Source organism: Hemitrygon akajei, chromosome 2 (genome assembly GCF_048418815.1).
Source record: "Hemitrygon akajei chromosome 2, sHemAka1.3, whole genome shotgun sequence".
NCBI classification, from domain to species: Eukaryota; Metazoa; Chordata; class Chondrichthyes; order Myliobatiformes; family Dasyatidae; genus Hemitrygon; species Hemitrygon akajei.
In genome coordinates, this window is record NC_133125.1 from 108512831 (window position 1) to 108527765 (window position 14935).

The following is a 14935-nucleotide window of genomic DNA, read 5'->3' on the forward strand; positions in this document are numbered from 1 at the left end:
TGTCACAGTCCTGATCGTTTATTCCCTAGTTTCCTTTTATTTCATTTGATTGTGCCACGGTTCCGACCATTAATTTCCTAATTGCTTCTAATCTTCTTTAATGATGGCACACCTGGTTTCCATCAGGACCTGCAGTATAAGAACCTTGGTGTTACAACCACTAGTCACCAGATTGTTGGTCTTCTTCCTGTTTCCCGACTGCTTAGAACCGTTTGTTCTAAGTTTAGTTCCAGTTTCTAGGTTTAGCTATGAGACTCCGTCTCTCTGAGTCAAGGCTCCATGTCAAGATCCCTCCCGTTTGCTGTTTGGTGTTTATGCCCGTGTAAGCATCCAAACTCAATCTCCATCCCTGTGTCCTGCACTTGGGTTCACTTCCTTCGCTCTTTGCAACAAACTGATGTGCTCAGATTAGCTTTATGGTGCCTTTCCTGCCATCTATGGTGGAATATTCCATTTCTTTAGTAACGGGGATATGTAAATGTGTTTTATGTTGTTTGTATACTGTATTTAAGTTATGTCCTGATGAAGGATCTTGGACCAAAATGATGCCTGTTTTCTATAGATGCTGCCTGGCCTGCTGAGTTCCTTCAGCATTTTGTGTATATTACTTTGATTTCCAGCATCTGCAGATTTTCTCTTGTTTATTAAGGTAAATACTTCTGTTTATTTTGTAATACGATTGTAACTACATTGTGCGGTGCATCATGTTAACTTTGTGGGTAATTAAAGATGATATATCCTGGTGTCTAATAAAACAGGGCTCTCACCTTTAGTAGGAGAGAAAGATGGAGGCTACCAACAGTTCACACTGGCCAAGTGTGAGAACCAAATTATTGTTGTGTTTTCTGGTAGATATCTTTTTACGAATATTGGCAGTTTTCTTTTCACTATTTTTGCTGATTTTTGTATTTTGATGTACCTATCAAACACCCTTGCACTAAAGTGCTAAGTGACTCCAGCCATATTTTCTTTGATCATAACCCATGTTTCTAATAACATACAGTATGTCCACCAATCCCAAAACTTCTCAGTTTTTCCAACCATCCCTCCTTCCAGAGCACATCATAAGCCTTCTTAATATCAAAGAAGACTGCCAATACGACCTCCTTATTCACCTGCCTTTCTAATATCAGATTCCAGGCACAACACACGGTCTAGAGTCATCCTACCTCATGAAAGCCACATTAATATAATGATAGTAATCTACTTCCCAAATAAAATACTAACCTATCAGTCACCAACCTCTCCATAAGTTTACACATATTTGAAGTCAAAGTAATTGGCCTGTAATTAGCAGGATCTGACTATTCTTTCACAAACAAGAGAACATCTGCAGATGCTGGAAATCCAAGTAACACACACAATATGCTGGAGGAACTCAGCAAGCATCTATGGAAAAGAGTACAGTCAACGTTTCAGGGCCGAGACTCTTTGGCAGGACACCTGCTGCAGACCCTCCTGCCGAAGGGTCTCGGCCCGAATCGTCCACTGTTCTCTTTTCCATAGATGCTGCCTGGCCTGCTGAGTTTACCAGCATTGTGTGTGTGTTACTCTGACTGTTCTTTGTCTGGCTTCAGGATTACCACAGCTTGCTTCCACACTGATGGAAGATGCCCAGCAATCCAATGTTGATTGAACAAATCTACGTTGAAGCTTGCTGTCGGACATGTGGGAAAACATATAATAACAATGCCCATTTTTTTCTGGTCATGCATGTTTAATCCTATAAAATACTTGTTTGAGTTCAGATAATGAAAACATCAAGCACTGAAACAGTACAGTGCCTTTCCCCATTAACTCCAGAATTAGCCATGCAACTAGATCGTTAATGGCACCTTGCTTACCCATAAAGCTCCGCGCTTCAGAAGTCGCTATTGGTGACCCACCGATCAAATGCTTATGCGTAAAAGTCGCAAATAATTCCCGAAAATTGCACATGTGCTCAGTGGGAAAAATGGCTCTGGAGGATACTTAGGAGCAGGGCTCGGGGCGGGGGCTTCATCAGTACCAGCGTCCGCACACTGACTGAGGGACAATTGCTGCCCGCTCCGGACAACCCGGGACAATCCTGTTCCTTTCACTCCCTCAGCCTCTTGATCCGTCCCCGGGACACGGGGAGCTCTCTGCTGACGAGCGTAGGTACTGTATTGGCGAATGCGCATCGCAGAGGCAGTAGCGGATGGACGGGATACAGAGGCACCTCCAGCGCTTCCCCCGCTGTCTGTAGGCCAGGTTTGGAAGCGTCGGAGGAGAGAGTGGGAGTGGGGGGATCTCTCAGAAACCGCCAAGCTCCAGCTATCTAAATCCAAGGGTTCGAAACTCGGAACAGAAAAATATCTCCGAGTTGATCTCGGATGAAAAATACATCTTCCAGTCAATGAAAATGTCAGTTTGTGCTGCATGGGGGGGGGGGACACTCATCTTTGTTCTGCCTCCTCTTGTTCAAGACCCTTCTACTCGTGAGAACACGTTTGAGTGAATAATAATATCAAAATACCTTTGTTTCCTGGGTAACGAGTGACCTGTAGCTTTCACATCACAAAAATGCCACAGTCCAGTGAAAAATCTACTGTCCTCCCCTTCATGTTCATTGGCATTGCCGTCGATGAGTTCATCACGGTCACCGGGCGACTCAAAGTAATTAGAAAGTCTCCAGGAGCAGCCGCGGAATAGCTTCTGCCCTTTGTAGTGCTGGGGGACGTGACCAGAACATGACATAATACCAATGGAAGAAGATTAACTAAATCAAGTCACAGAATGAAGACAGGCAGAATCCAAACAAGAATTTATCAACCTTTGCCTTAAGTATACCCAGAGACTTGCCCTCCACACCTGTCCCTGACAGCGAGTTCCACAGAGTCACCACTATTGAAATTTCCCTTCATCTCCGTTTGTAATGGACGTCCCTCTATTCTGAGGCTGTGTCCTCCGGTCTGAGCCCCTCACTGTAGGAAATATCCTCTCCACGTCCACTTTATCGAGACCTTTCAACATTCGACGGATTTCAAATAGGTCACCCCTCATTTTTCTGAATTCCAGTGAGTAGGGGGCTCATCTGGGATTGATTCTGTTGGATGCTGTGGGATTGCCCTGTTTAAATCAGTGCCGGTGTGCCTCGGTGGGATTGTGGTTAGTAATGCGTGCATATTGAGTGGGGTGGATATTTGTAACCAGGATGAAGTGTTAATTCGATTTTTGAGTATGGTTAAAGCTGGTGGCAAAATTAAAATCGTAGCACGAATGTTTGATAAAATGGCGGGCTCAGATCTTGTTCCAGTTCAGACTAGTGCTGACGTGAAGGTGGTGGGACTGCCAGCATCTTTCGGTGCCCCAGGGGAGGCGGGGCCACAGCCTGACAGGCAGCTGCCGGAATTGAGTTCTGGGGAAGTGCCAGAGCTGAGAACTGAGATGTTCTGGGTGGTAACAGTGGGTGTGGATCCTCTGTATGATAGGACTGGTAGAGGCCCCCCCCAAGGGGATGGAGTACGCAGAGGGTTATGGGCAGCTGGGGTTCCGCGAGAAGAGGGGCCGGTAGCGTGTGCTTTAACTGTGGGGAAGAGGGACACTTCCGGTGGGAATGTGAATGACAGGAGGTCCCTCAGAGAGCGAGCCCACGGGTGTCTAAGCAGAGAGAGGTGTTGGGAGACTTATAGGAAACCCAGGGGGGTAACAGCCTGGTGTATCTGGGGGAACACGTTACCAGCAATGTACCACCCGAAATAAAAGGACCCTATTCCTGAAGGCTCAGTGGGACCACGCTCCAGTGTGTCATTACGGATAGATGGAATCTATGCTAAAGCCATACCCAACAACGGGTCGCAGGTCACATTACTGTACCATTTGTTTTTCAGCCGGTATCTGAAGCATTTACCCTTGACGCCATTCAGTGCACTGGAGATTTGGGGTATCAGTGCTGGTGATTACATCGGTTATCGGTCAGTGAAACTGGAGTTCTCGGAGGCCGATGTGTGGGTGTCTGAGGTTCTGGAATTGTTCATTCTGATGTGTCCGGACCCTGTTGAGACAGGCAACGTTTCATTTCTGGAGAGAACCAACACCCCGCTTGTTGTGATGGAAAATAACTGGTTCTTTGAGTCTCAACAGTAGAGGCCTGGACACACACAGTTTTAATAATAAGGAATTTATTTACAAGGGGAAGTCGGGTCAACACAAGCAACTACAATACACAGGAAGCGGTGTGGGGACAGGGTACGGTTACACAAACAAAGAACAAGGGAAAAGCACTACGACAGCTATCCCCCTTGACCTTGGATAGCTGCGGCTCCCTTACCAGGACCAACGATAGACCTTCCCAACCCCGCTAGTGAGGAGGCTCATGGGGGCCTGTCAGAAGAAGGCGGGTGAGAGTGGTTTGGGGACATTGTCCATGAACCCAGAGTTTCGAGCTGCTTTTGAGGAAGTGCGTGGCAGCATTGGGCCAGGTACGGAATTTAAATGCCGGACTGTGTGGTTCACCCAGTCAAATCCAATGGTGGTATGGCCCGGGGAAGTAGCAAGAGTGCTGGGGACTCTAAAGTTTCCTGGAGTGTCTGAAGGCTAAGCCCTCTTAGTAGACGCTCCGGAATACCACGTGGGGGAAAAGTTGACCGCTGAGGACACTCCGTTTAGAGAGAGGTCGCGGCGACTGGTCCCTGCAGACATGGAAGACGTGCGGCAGCATTTCTGTGAGTTGAAGGAAACAGGGATCATCGCTGAGTCTCGAAGCCCCGATGCGTCCCCAATAGTAGTGGCCAGGAAGAAGAAAGGGGAAGTACACGTGTGTGTGGACTATAGGACTCTGAACAGGCGCACCATCCCTGACCAGTATGCGGTCCCAAGGGTCGGAGACGCGCTGGCCTGTCTGAGTAGTGTGAAGTGGTTCAATGTGCTGGATCTGAGGAGTGGATATTACCAGATCCCGAGGAATGAGGCCAACAAAGAGAAAACAGCCTTTATATGTCTCCTGGGATTCTTCCAGTCCGAAAGGATGCCCCAGGGCATATCGGGAGCCCCTGCAACCTTCCAGCGGGTCATGGAGAATACGGTGGGGGATATGAACTTGCTTGAGGTGTTGGTGACCCAGATGCCGGTGCTGGCTTTTGCCCGATTGCCATGTGTACTGCACACAGATGACAGCCAAGAAGGTTTAGGAAGCATCCGGTATCAGGATCAGGGCACCGAGTTGAGACCTGTGGCGTTTGTCAGTCGGAATTTGTCGCCCTCCGAGAGAAATTATCCCCCGCCCAAGTTGGAATTCTTGGCAGTGAAATGGGCGGTAGTGGATGAGCTGTGTGACTGTCTCTATGGGGCCAAGTTTGGGCTGACGACAAACAACAACCCCCTAACTCATATCCTGACCTCAGCAAAAATGGATGCCACAGGCCATCGGTGGTTGGCGGCGTTGTCCGTCTATGATTTCAGCCTGAAGTACCGGCCGGGGAGCCGGAACAGGGATGCGGGTGTTTTGTCACGACGGGTGCGTGAGGGGCAGGACATGGATGAGGAGTGGGAGAGCGGTTTTGCCCCTGGGGTGAAGGCTGAGAAAAATGAGACGAATACTGATTCAGAGGATGATCTGGATGTGTGGTACATGCTGCTTTTCGCTAACTCCCCATTGATTGAGGAAGAGACTCCTGGCCCTTCTCCCACTGAGTCAGGTGAGGTGGGGGAGGGCTATCTGTGGGCAGCCTGGGTTACAGCAGGACCCTGAAGGAGAGGAAGTGGGGCCTGGACATGGAAGACGGCGCTCCGAGTTGCAGGGGGCATGAGTGATAGATCTAAAGAGGTTTCGGCAAGCAGACCCGAAGTATCCCCAGTAGCGTCCGAACCTGAAGAGTTAGGTGAGGGGGTATGGAGGTCCCAGGGAATTAAGAAACCGCCAGATAGGGTGGCCTGTGTAGCGCCTGGGGGACAGGGTGTGATATCTACTGTTTGGGGAGCTGTGTGACTGGTTTTTGCATCTGGATTGGGTTTGTGTTTTGCAGGAACGTTTGGCGAACTATCTGAACGTCATGAGGACATGACTAAATTTGATGGGGGGGAGAGTGTAACATGCTGTAAGGCTTCACTGCTAAGGCTAACGTAATGACTTCTATGTAATGTTAATTGACGAGGTAATGGTTTCTCTGTAGTAGTAATGTTTGGGTTATAACTAGAGATAACAGGTGACTATCCAATGGGGGAAATGTTATTCTTTCGTGTGTGTCTGAAAGCTGTTGGTTTCGTAGGCTTGTGCAAGAAGGCGCAAGGGGAATGAAGAAAGGAGACAGAACTCGAGCGAGTCGGTGGGCCGCCCGATCGGCCAGGGATCGACGATGCACGGACCAGATCGAATGGTGGATAGAAGATCCTGCTGAGTGAGTGCCATGATTTGTGCACATGACTGTTTAATAAGATTATTGGTGCCTTTTTCTTTTATATTTTGTTTCTCTACTAACCATATCGTCAAAGTAAGAGTTATAAATCTTAATTGTTTAACCACATATTGTGTGCTGTTTGTTATTTCGGGGTACTGATTTGGCACAGGGGACACATCGCGCAGCATCCACCCAAACGAGATTTATTAAGCTTAACCGGGCAAGGGGGTTATCACCCCCTAGATTAAGCCGCTAGGCAAGCGAGTGTTATACTTAGATAGGTGCCCAAAACTGTTCACAATACTCCAAGTGAGGCCTCACCAGTGCCTTATAAAGCCTGAGAATAACATCCATGTTTTTATATTTTAGTCCTCCCAAAATAGATGCTAATATTTCATTTGCTTCCTCACCACTCACTCAACCTGAAAATTAATCTTTAGGAATCCTGCAAGTTCCTTTTTACACCTCCGATTTATGAAATTTCTCTTCATTTAGAAAATAGTCTAACTTCTACTAAAATGCATGACATACACGCCAAAACACTGTATTCCATCTGCCATTTCTTGGCCCATTCTCCTGATCTGTTTAATTCCTTCTGTAGCCTCTGCTTCCTCAGCACTACCTGCCCCTCCACCTATCTTCATATCGTCTGCAAACTTGACCACAAAGCCATCAATTCCATCATCCAAATCATTGACATATAATGTAAGAAGCAGTCCCAACACAGACCCCTGTGGAACACCATGAGTCACTGGCTGCTAACCAAAAAAGGCTCCTTTTATTCCAACTCTTGGCCTCCTGTCAAGAAGCCAGTGCTCTATCGGTGCTAGTATCTTTCCTGTAATACCATAGGCTCTAAACATGTTTACCAGCCTCCTGTGTGGCACCTTCTCAAATGCCTTCTGAAAATCCAAGTACACAACATCCACGATTCTCCTTTGCATAACCTGCTTGTTATTTCTTTAAAAATTCCATCAGATTTGTCAGGCAAGATTTTTCCTCAAGGAAACCATGCTGCCTACGACCTATCCTTAGCAATTGACTCCAACATCTTCCCAATGTCAGACTAACTTGCTTATAATTTCCTTTGTTCTGCCTCTCTCCATTCTTCAAGTGCGGACTGACATTCGCAACTTTCCAGTCCTCAGGATCCATGCCAGAATCATACTTGTGTCTAATTGTCTTTCATTACAAATACTACTTCCCCACACATCGATTAGTAGAATAAAGACAGCTGTGGTCACCATTTAACAAGCTTATCATCTCGCATTGAGGGGCATAATAGTGTGGGTTTTATATGTGTTATGTTACAATTGATCGAGCAAATAATTTTCCTTTATGTCGAACTGCAATGGCCAATTTCAACGGATCATCTGTCTGTTGACGTTGCAGTCACTGACTCACAAATGTCATTGCGTAGTGTCAGGACTGCAGAGTGGAGATGCATTTTTCTTTCTTTTGTACTTTATTTTTTATTGAAATTCTGCATTTATTGAAGTTGTGTGCAGTTAGTTTGCCGCACTTCAGTTCACTTTTCACTGAGCGACGAAGTAGGACGGCGGTACGCTTTTGATAAGACAGCCACATGTGCTTCCGATATACTGTATATTGTAGACAATTTCTTATAAACTACTGTCAAGACAAGTTGCAATCAATCTTGTCCTCCAGTAACTAGTTATCGCTTACACTAGTGGTCACCAACCTTTTTAAGCCCAAGATCCCCTACCTTGGCCTTAGTGAAAGGCAAGATCGACCCCAGATCGATTAGTTACACGCATGCGCACCGGGGCAGAAAAGACCAGAAGTAAAACCCCGCAACCCGGAAGTAGAGATAATGTATGAGCACACACGCAGTGAGGTAGCTGCTCTGCTGCTTACGAAACCCTGAGCCTGGATTAGGTCGTGTGTGAATATTTTAGCACCGGGTTCCCCACGAACATTCGGTGTGCCAAACAGGTTTAGAGGCGGCACCCATCTGTCCGCACTCCAGGCCAGTAGCAACGGCACTTCCCGCTGGCTGCGCGAGGGTGTCACTGCGTTTAGGCGACTGATGACCTCGCATGCATTCAAATTCAACAGTGGGCGTGACAGGAAATGAGGAAAGGTGCAGCTGACTGACATCATTTCCTCGCGGCCTGGTGGTTGGGGACCACTGAATCACAGTGTAGTGCGGGGAAGCTACAGGCATGCGCACTGGGCAGAAAGAACGGAACTAAAACCCCGCAACCCGGAAACAATCTCTCAACAGTATTTGTATATTTAATTTTCATTTTTTTGGGGGATCTGCTGGGAAAGTCTCAAAGATTGACCAGTCGATCGCGATCGACGGGTTGGCGACCACTAGCTTATGCAAACCACAAGTACCGTTTATTTACTGCCGCCCTGCCGCCTCCTTTACTTTGGAGCCTGGATCGTTCATGTATAATACACCTTAAGAAAAGGTTCGAATAACTTTTGATTCATTGCAAATACAGCGTGACCTACATATCGTGCTCATTCCCTAACATTGCATCCTTCTGATTATTAAGTAAAATAATTCTTGCATCAAATGTATCCTAATCAATTATATGAATATCACAGATAACCCTTGAAAGCCATGGATGTCTATGACGCGGAGCCTCTGTGTCTGAAGCTGTTCTCTCTCACTTACTTGTAGATACAATGACACTTTTATTTTACTAATTATAACCAAAAGCTTGGCCTTTAGTAATTTTTAGAACATATTACCCAACTTGTACTCAGTTGAGTTAACGAAGCTGTGTCTATTATCTTTGCGCATAAGAGCCGTAGATGGGGGTACTAAGGACAGCCTGTGATTTATGGTAGGACGTGAAAGCTTGTCAGTTTCTTGCACAGCTCTCTGATTTCATAGTATTAGATTTACAAAGGTTCACAATTCAATCAAAGAACCGTTTCAAATCATGTTGTGTGACATTTTGAAACCCTGCTTTATGTGATTCCTCTTCATATAATAAATAAAAGCTTTATTTCAGTTTACTGTTTCCCCGACTCTGGAATTTAGAACCTCTATCACATCCAGAAAAAGTAGTTCCTCCAACTTCCAGCCAGCTTGGCAGTAGGAGTGTGCATTAACCCAGCAAATGCAATTTCAATCTGACTCCACCATTTCATGATTAACACAAGGATAACATGCGCTCTCAGCTGGAATGGATGCTAAAATCTTGATATTTTAACCTCTTATTGCAAAGAAAGTTATGTTTTTAAAACGTGATACTGGGATACGAAGCTGCTTCCCAGTTTTGTCCCGACACCCCTAATTCCGCTGAGGGTCTCTATATTCAACACATCCTTCCTTCTCAACATGTTCTGGTGTGAACAATTTCCACCAGTTCTTTTTTTCTCAATGCCAACAGGACAAAACATCCTACTAGCTTAACGTATTTGAAAATATGAGGTTGACATATATGAACAATTTTTTGATTTACATTTGAAATTAAACTTCAGCAATTTCGGATATAATATCGACGCGTGATATAATACAATTCGGATATAATATAGACACAATAATCAAACTAAGAACTTAATTTTCAACATTAACTTCTGTTACAGAGGCGAAGCAAAGAGAGAGATGATGTTGTGCTGTACTATGGAATTACAGCGAAGTTATCGATAAAGTTGTGGCGAATCTCCTGACCACGATCAATTAGTTGGTTTGTTTGTTTCCGTTTCCTTTATCTGGCAACGTGCGTGAATGATTGAAGAAAAACTGAAGTAGCAACAATAACAGATAAGGCGATGGTCCAAAAGAATGACATGTGGTGTAGATCTATCTAGTGTCATGTACATTAATACCGGCAGTTACTTATGGGCGAACAAGCGAAAATCTGCAAATGCTGGAAATTTGAGCAACACACACAAAACGCTGGAGGAACTCGACAGGCTGAGCGGCAGCAATGGGAACTGCCAAAAGGTTTCGGCCCAAAACATCGATTGTTCTCTTTTCCGTAGATGTTGCCTGGCCTGCTGAGTTCCTTCTGCATTTTGTGTGTTACTTACGGTCAGTGTATTTTCATGAAGACATTAAATTGAGCCTTAATCAACAAATATCGGCTGGAAACCATCAACTTTTCACCCTCCCCCTTTTTGAATGCTGTGGACCCGATCTGAGACAAATCTGACCCTGGAACTTGGGAGTTAACATATTACCCAGGTGTATATTGCGCCGACAGAATCTCATCTCTATTCCTCTGACTAAGGAAACTCCTATCACCATTTCAGTCTTCTTCACATCTCTTGTCTTCTGAGCCACAGCACCAGATTCAGTGCCGGAGACCCGGTCACTGTGGTTGCACCCCCCCCTCCCCCATAGGTCAACCCCCCTCAGCAGTATCTGAAGTAATATACTTATTATTGAGGGGAACGGCCATGGGGTACTCTGCACTGCCTTTGCATTCCTCCTGACAGTCACCCAGTTACCTGTCTCCTGGTGACTACCTCTCTGTAGATCTTATCTATCACCTCCTCATTCTCCCGTATGGGCCGAAAGTCACCGATCCGCAGCTTCAGTTCCTTAATACGTTCTCAATACACTGCAGCTCGCTGCTGCTGGTACGTTTGTCTTTCTCCCAGAGACTGAAGGTCTCCCAGAATTCCCACATCTCACACACAGTACAACACACTGCCCCTGGAGCCATTCTCACTACTATGCCCCACCAGAAGAGGAATGAAGAATTAAGAGCAGAAGGAGTAACCTACCCCATACTTTACCTCACCCAAGCCTGATCCTGCTGAAGCCCGATGAGCCAAAGCCCCTCCAAACACTGGCGCACTCACAATAGTCATTCCAAGAATGGCAACTCCAATTACGCTTGCTTTTTAAAAAAATTTATTTGCTCTTTCTAATGAATCCCGCTCAGCGATTGGTCGCAGTCCAACTCTGGAAAAACTGCCCCCAAGTTCTGCCTTTTAAATCTTGAGTGTGGACCCGATTGAAAAGGTAGCTCACTTCACATACTCCTGCTCAGTGATTGGTCACAGTCGTGCACCTCCTGCAAACAAGGCTCGTTAATGGCTACAATATCACAATTTCAGGTGTTGGTCCATACCCTGAGCTCAACTGCCTTTCTTATGATTCTCCTTGCACTGAAATATACTCAGCTCAGGGCACTAGTCGCACCATGTTCAGCCTTTTGATTCCTGATTTTGTCTGAGGTCTTACCACCATCTGTCTCCACAATCTCTCCAATAACTGTTTTAGTACTCTGGTTCCCATCCCCCTGCAACTCTACTTTAAACCTCACTGGCAAGCCCTCCTGCTGGAAGATCAGTCCCCCTCCAGTTCAGGTGCAAACCGTCTCTTCTGGAATAGAGCCCAATGATCCAAAAGTCATATGCTCTCCCTCACACACCAACTCCTTAGTGTGTGTTAAACTGTATAAGCTTCCTATTTCTGGCCTCACTAGTGTGTGGCACGGGTAACAATCCGAAGATCACAACCCTTGAGGTCCTGTCCTTTAAGTTAGCACATAACTCCTTGAACTCCCTTTGCAGAACCTCATCACTCGTCCTACCTATGTCATTGGTATTTACATAACTGATGACTTCTGTTCACCCTCCTTCTTAAGAATGCTGAGGACTCTATCTGAGATACCCTGTACCCTGGCACCCAGGAGGCAAGATATCACCTGGGGTTCTCGTTCTGTTTTCTGTACCCCTGACAGAAAACACATTTAGTCATTTCTATTTGTTTCTCATACTCCATCGTCCCCTCAGATTGTGTTTAGTGTTCTTGCTCCATCACTGCACGATATGAAAACTGCACTGGGGCAGCAGACAGGAAGCTCTACCTTGGGAAGTCAAAACCACTCAACACGTCACTGACACCAGCTTGCCTGCCATCAAGGTCATGTATCCAGAAGAGGTGCTGGAAAAGGGCCAGTAACACCAACCCTGATCATGAACTGTTTGTTTGTCCCACTCCCAACAGCAAAGATACTAGCATTCAACTCGGGATCATCAGACTCAAAACCTTACTTTTTCCAAGCAGCAAAGCTACCTCTAACCCACCCTCAACAACCACTACATTATTATTCCCTGTCCGTCACCTTATGTACAGGCACCCCTGTGCCCAGTGTCACCTTATGGACATACAATTAATCTATGTATATGAGCCATCTTACATATTTAGATTTATTGTGTTTTTATTATTGTTGTCTTAATTGTGTTTTTTGTGCTGCCTTGAATGTGGAATAACAGGTATTTCATATCCTTTACACTCGGCACTGCAAATTACATTAAACAATTTTGAATCATAACGCTTGTGTGACCCATGTGGCAATTTTAATCCAAAAAACTACCCTGACAATTACATCTTTTATCAAGTTATCAGGAGTGCATCTTGATAGTCCCTGCTGGTTGTGAATGGAGTAACAGTCACTCCTACCTTACTTACTTTGCTGTTTCCAATCTGTTCTGAAACCTGACTTTTAAACGTGATATTTTTTACTATGAGTACGAGGAGTGACAAAGGTACTAAAGAAGATGCTCTTGCTTTTTTGGGTTCTATAATGGATTTGCTTTGAAAACACAGAAAAGAATCTTCCGATGAGTTCCAACAACTTAGATCTGAATTTAAACTAATGGATGCAAAATTGGATTCTATTCAAAAAACCTTAACATGCCATAAGGGGGACGTTGAAGGCAGACCCAAATGCAAGACACAGTCACCGAAGTACTGGGAACTGGACTGGACTAGAGTTAGGGATGGGACTGGACACAGACTAGAAGCTGGGACAGGAGCACAGACTTGTGCTAGGACTTTGGCTAGGAAAGCGGGGCCAGGACGAGGAACTGGGAACTAGGAGCCTGGGCTTGGACTCCGAGCCAGAGACTGGACAAGGACCCAGAACCTAGGTCTTGACTTGGGCTTGGACCCCGGAACTAGGCGAAGTCATGACGTGGCTACAGGACTGGACGAGGCTAGGGTTCTTTGAGGCACTCCTGGGCAGGACAGGGCACTCCTTCTTAAAGCACAGGGCCGGGATGCTTTCGCAGGGCCAAGCCCCTTCCTTGGACGCTGGGCCGGGATGACTGCTGAGGTAAACCGCCAAGGAAACTGTCAGGATTTCAGATGGGGAGGGGACGACAACAGTCCTGCTTCAGGGTAACGGCAAGGATGGCCTGACTTACCCCACGGAGGCAAGGACAGGAAGGGAGTTCAATCCGGGGTGGCTTCGAGTCTCCGGACAGCCAGCAACCTTGGCTGGCTATGGAAACTGCCGAATTCATAATCCAAACTCAGGTTGGAGGAACAACACCTTATATACCGGCTGGGTAGCCTCCAACCTGATGGCATGAACATTGACTTCTCTAACTTCCGTTAATGCCCCTCCTCCCCTTCTTACCCCATCCCTGACATATTTAGTTGTTTGCCTGTTCTCCATCTCCTGAGGCCTCCCGTCCCATGATCCTTTCCCTTCTCCAGCTCTGTATCACTTTCGCCAATCACCTTTCCAGCTCTTAGCTTCATCCCATCCACTCCGGTCTTCTCCTATCATTTTGCATTTCCCCTCCCCCCACTACTTTCAAATCTCTTACTATCTTTCCTTTCGGTTAGTCCTGATGAAGGGTCTCGGCCCGAAACGTCGACAGCGCTTCTCCCTATAGATGCTGTCTGGCCTGCTGTGTTCCACCAGCATTTTGTGTGTGTTGGTGTTTGAATTTCCAGCATCTGCAGATTTCCTCGTGTTTGCTCTTTGAATTCATATCTAGCTCGGAGTAGCAGACAGCCACTCAGCTGGCCCCGGAAACGGTTGAACCCATACTCCAATGATTACTCCGACTAGAGCAACAAGGCTCCAACCAGGCCTAGAGATCACGAATGGCTGCTCTAGCCTTCCACTGGCAGGTTGCTCCAAGGGGATACTGACGAGACGAACCAGCACCCACACTCTCTCTCACTCTCCATCTTGTTTTACGGTGGTTGGCACCCAGCTTAATGGTGCATTACCGCCACCTTCTGCTCCGGAGTGTGCGATAGACTCACATTCTAAATCCCTTCACCCAATCGCACACACACACATACCCTAACCTACACTTTATCCTCCCATCTTTGGCCATCCTAGTACCCTATTCCTGTTTATCCATCATATCCTATAAAAAACCCCTGTACCCCTTAAGAAAGCTAAAAATACCCTAACCTGTGTTCTCTCACCCATGCCCAGCAACCCTTTTAATGTGAATTCCTGCACCCCCAATTCCCTTAGATTAATTCTCATCATCTCTCTCTGTATCCCATACTTCCTGCAACTCAGAACTATATGTTCTACTGACTCCTCTTCCTGACATTCCTCACACAGTCCTGTCTGGTGTTTCCCTATCAATTTCAATGTTTAGTTTAGTGCACAGTGCCCCAGCCTTAACCTAGTCCACACAATTTCCTCTCTTCTGTATCTACTACCTACCCTAGCACCTGCAACACTTTTTTGTATTTGATATAAATGCCTCTCTTTCCCCTCCCTGTCCCATCTTTCTTGCCACATTTGGTTGATTTTTTCCCAGATTACACACTTAACCTCTGCTTTACTGATACTAATATGCATTTCTATATTTTCTTTCTT

At 46.1% G+C, this 14935-nt stretch overlaps 1 long non-coding RNA gene across 1 annotated transcript; it reads left to right on the plus strand.

Annotated features, from left to right (window-relative positions):
- Positions 1 to 8600: 8600 nt before the first annotated feature.
- LOC140737642 (uncharacterized) lies at positions 8601 to 12631 on the plus strand. The gene is made up of 2 exons (XR_012101210.1): positions 8601 to 8797; positions 9927 to 12631. It is a non-coding gene; the product is annotated as an uncharacterized lncRNA (long non-coding RNA).
- The last annotated feature ends 2304 nt before the right edge of the window (positions 12632 to 14935 follow it).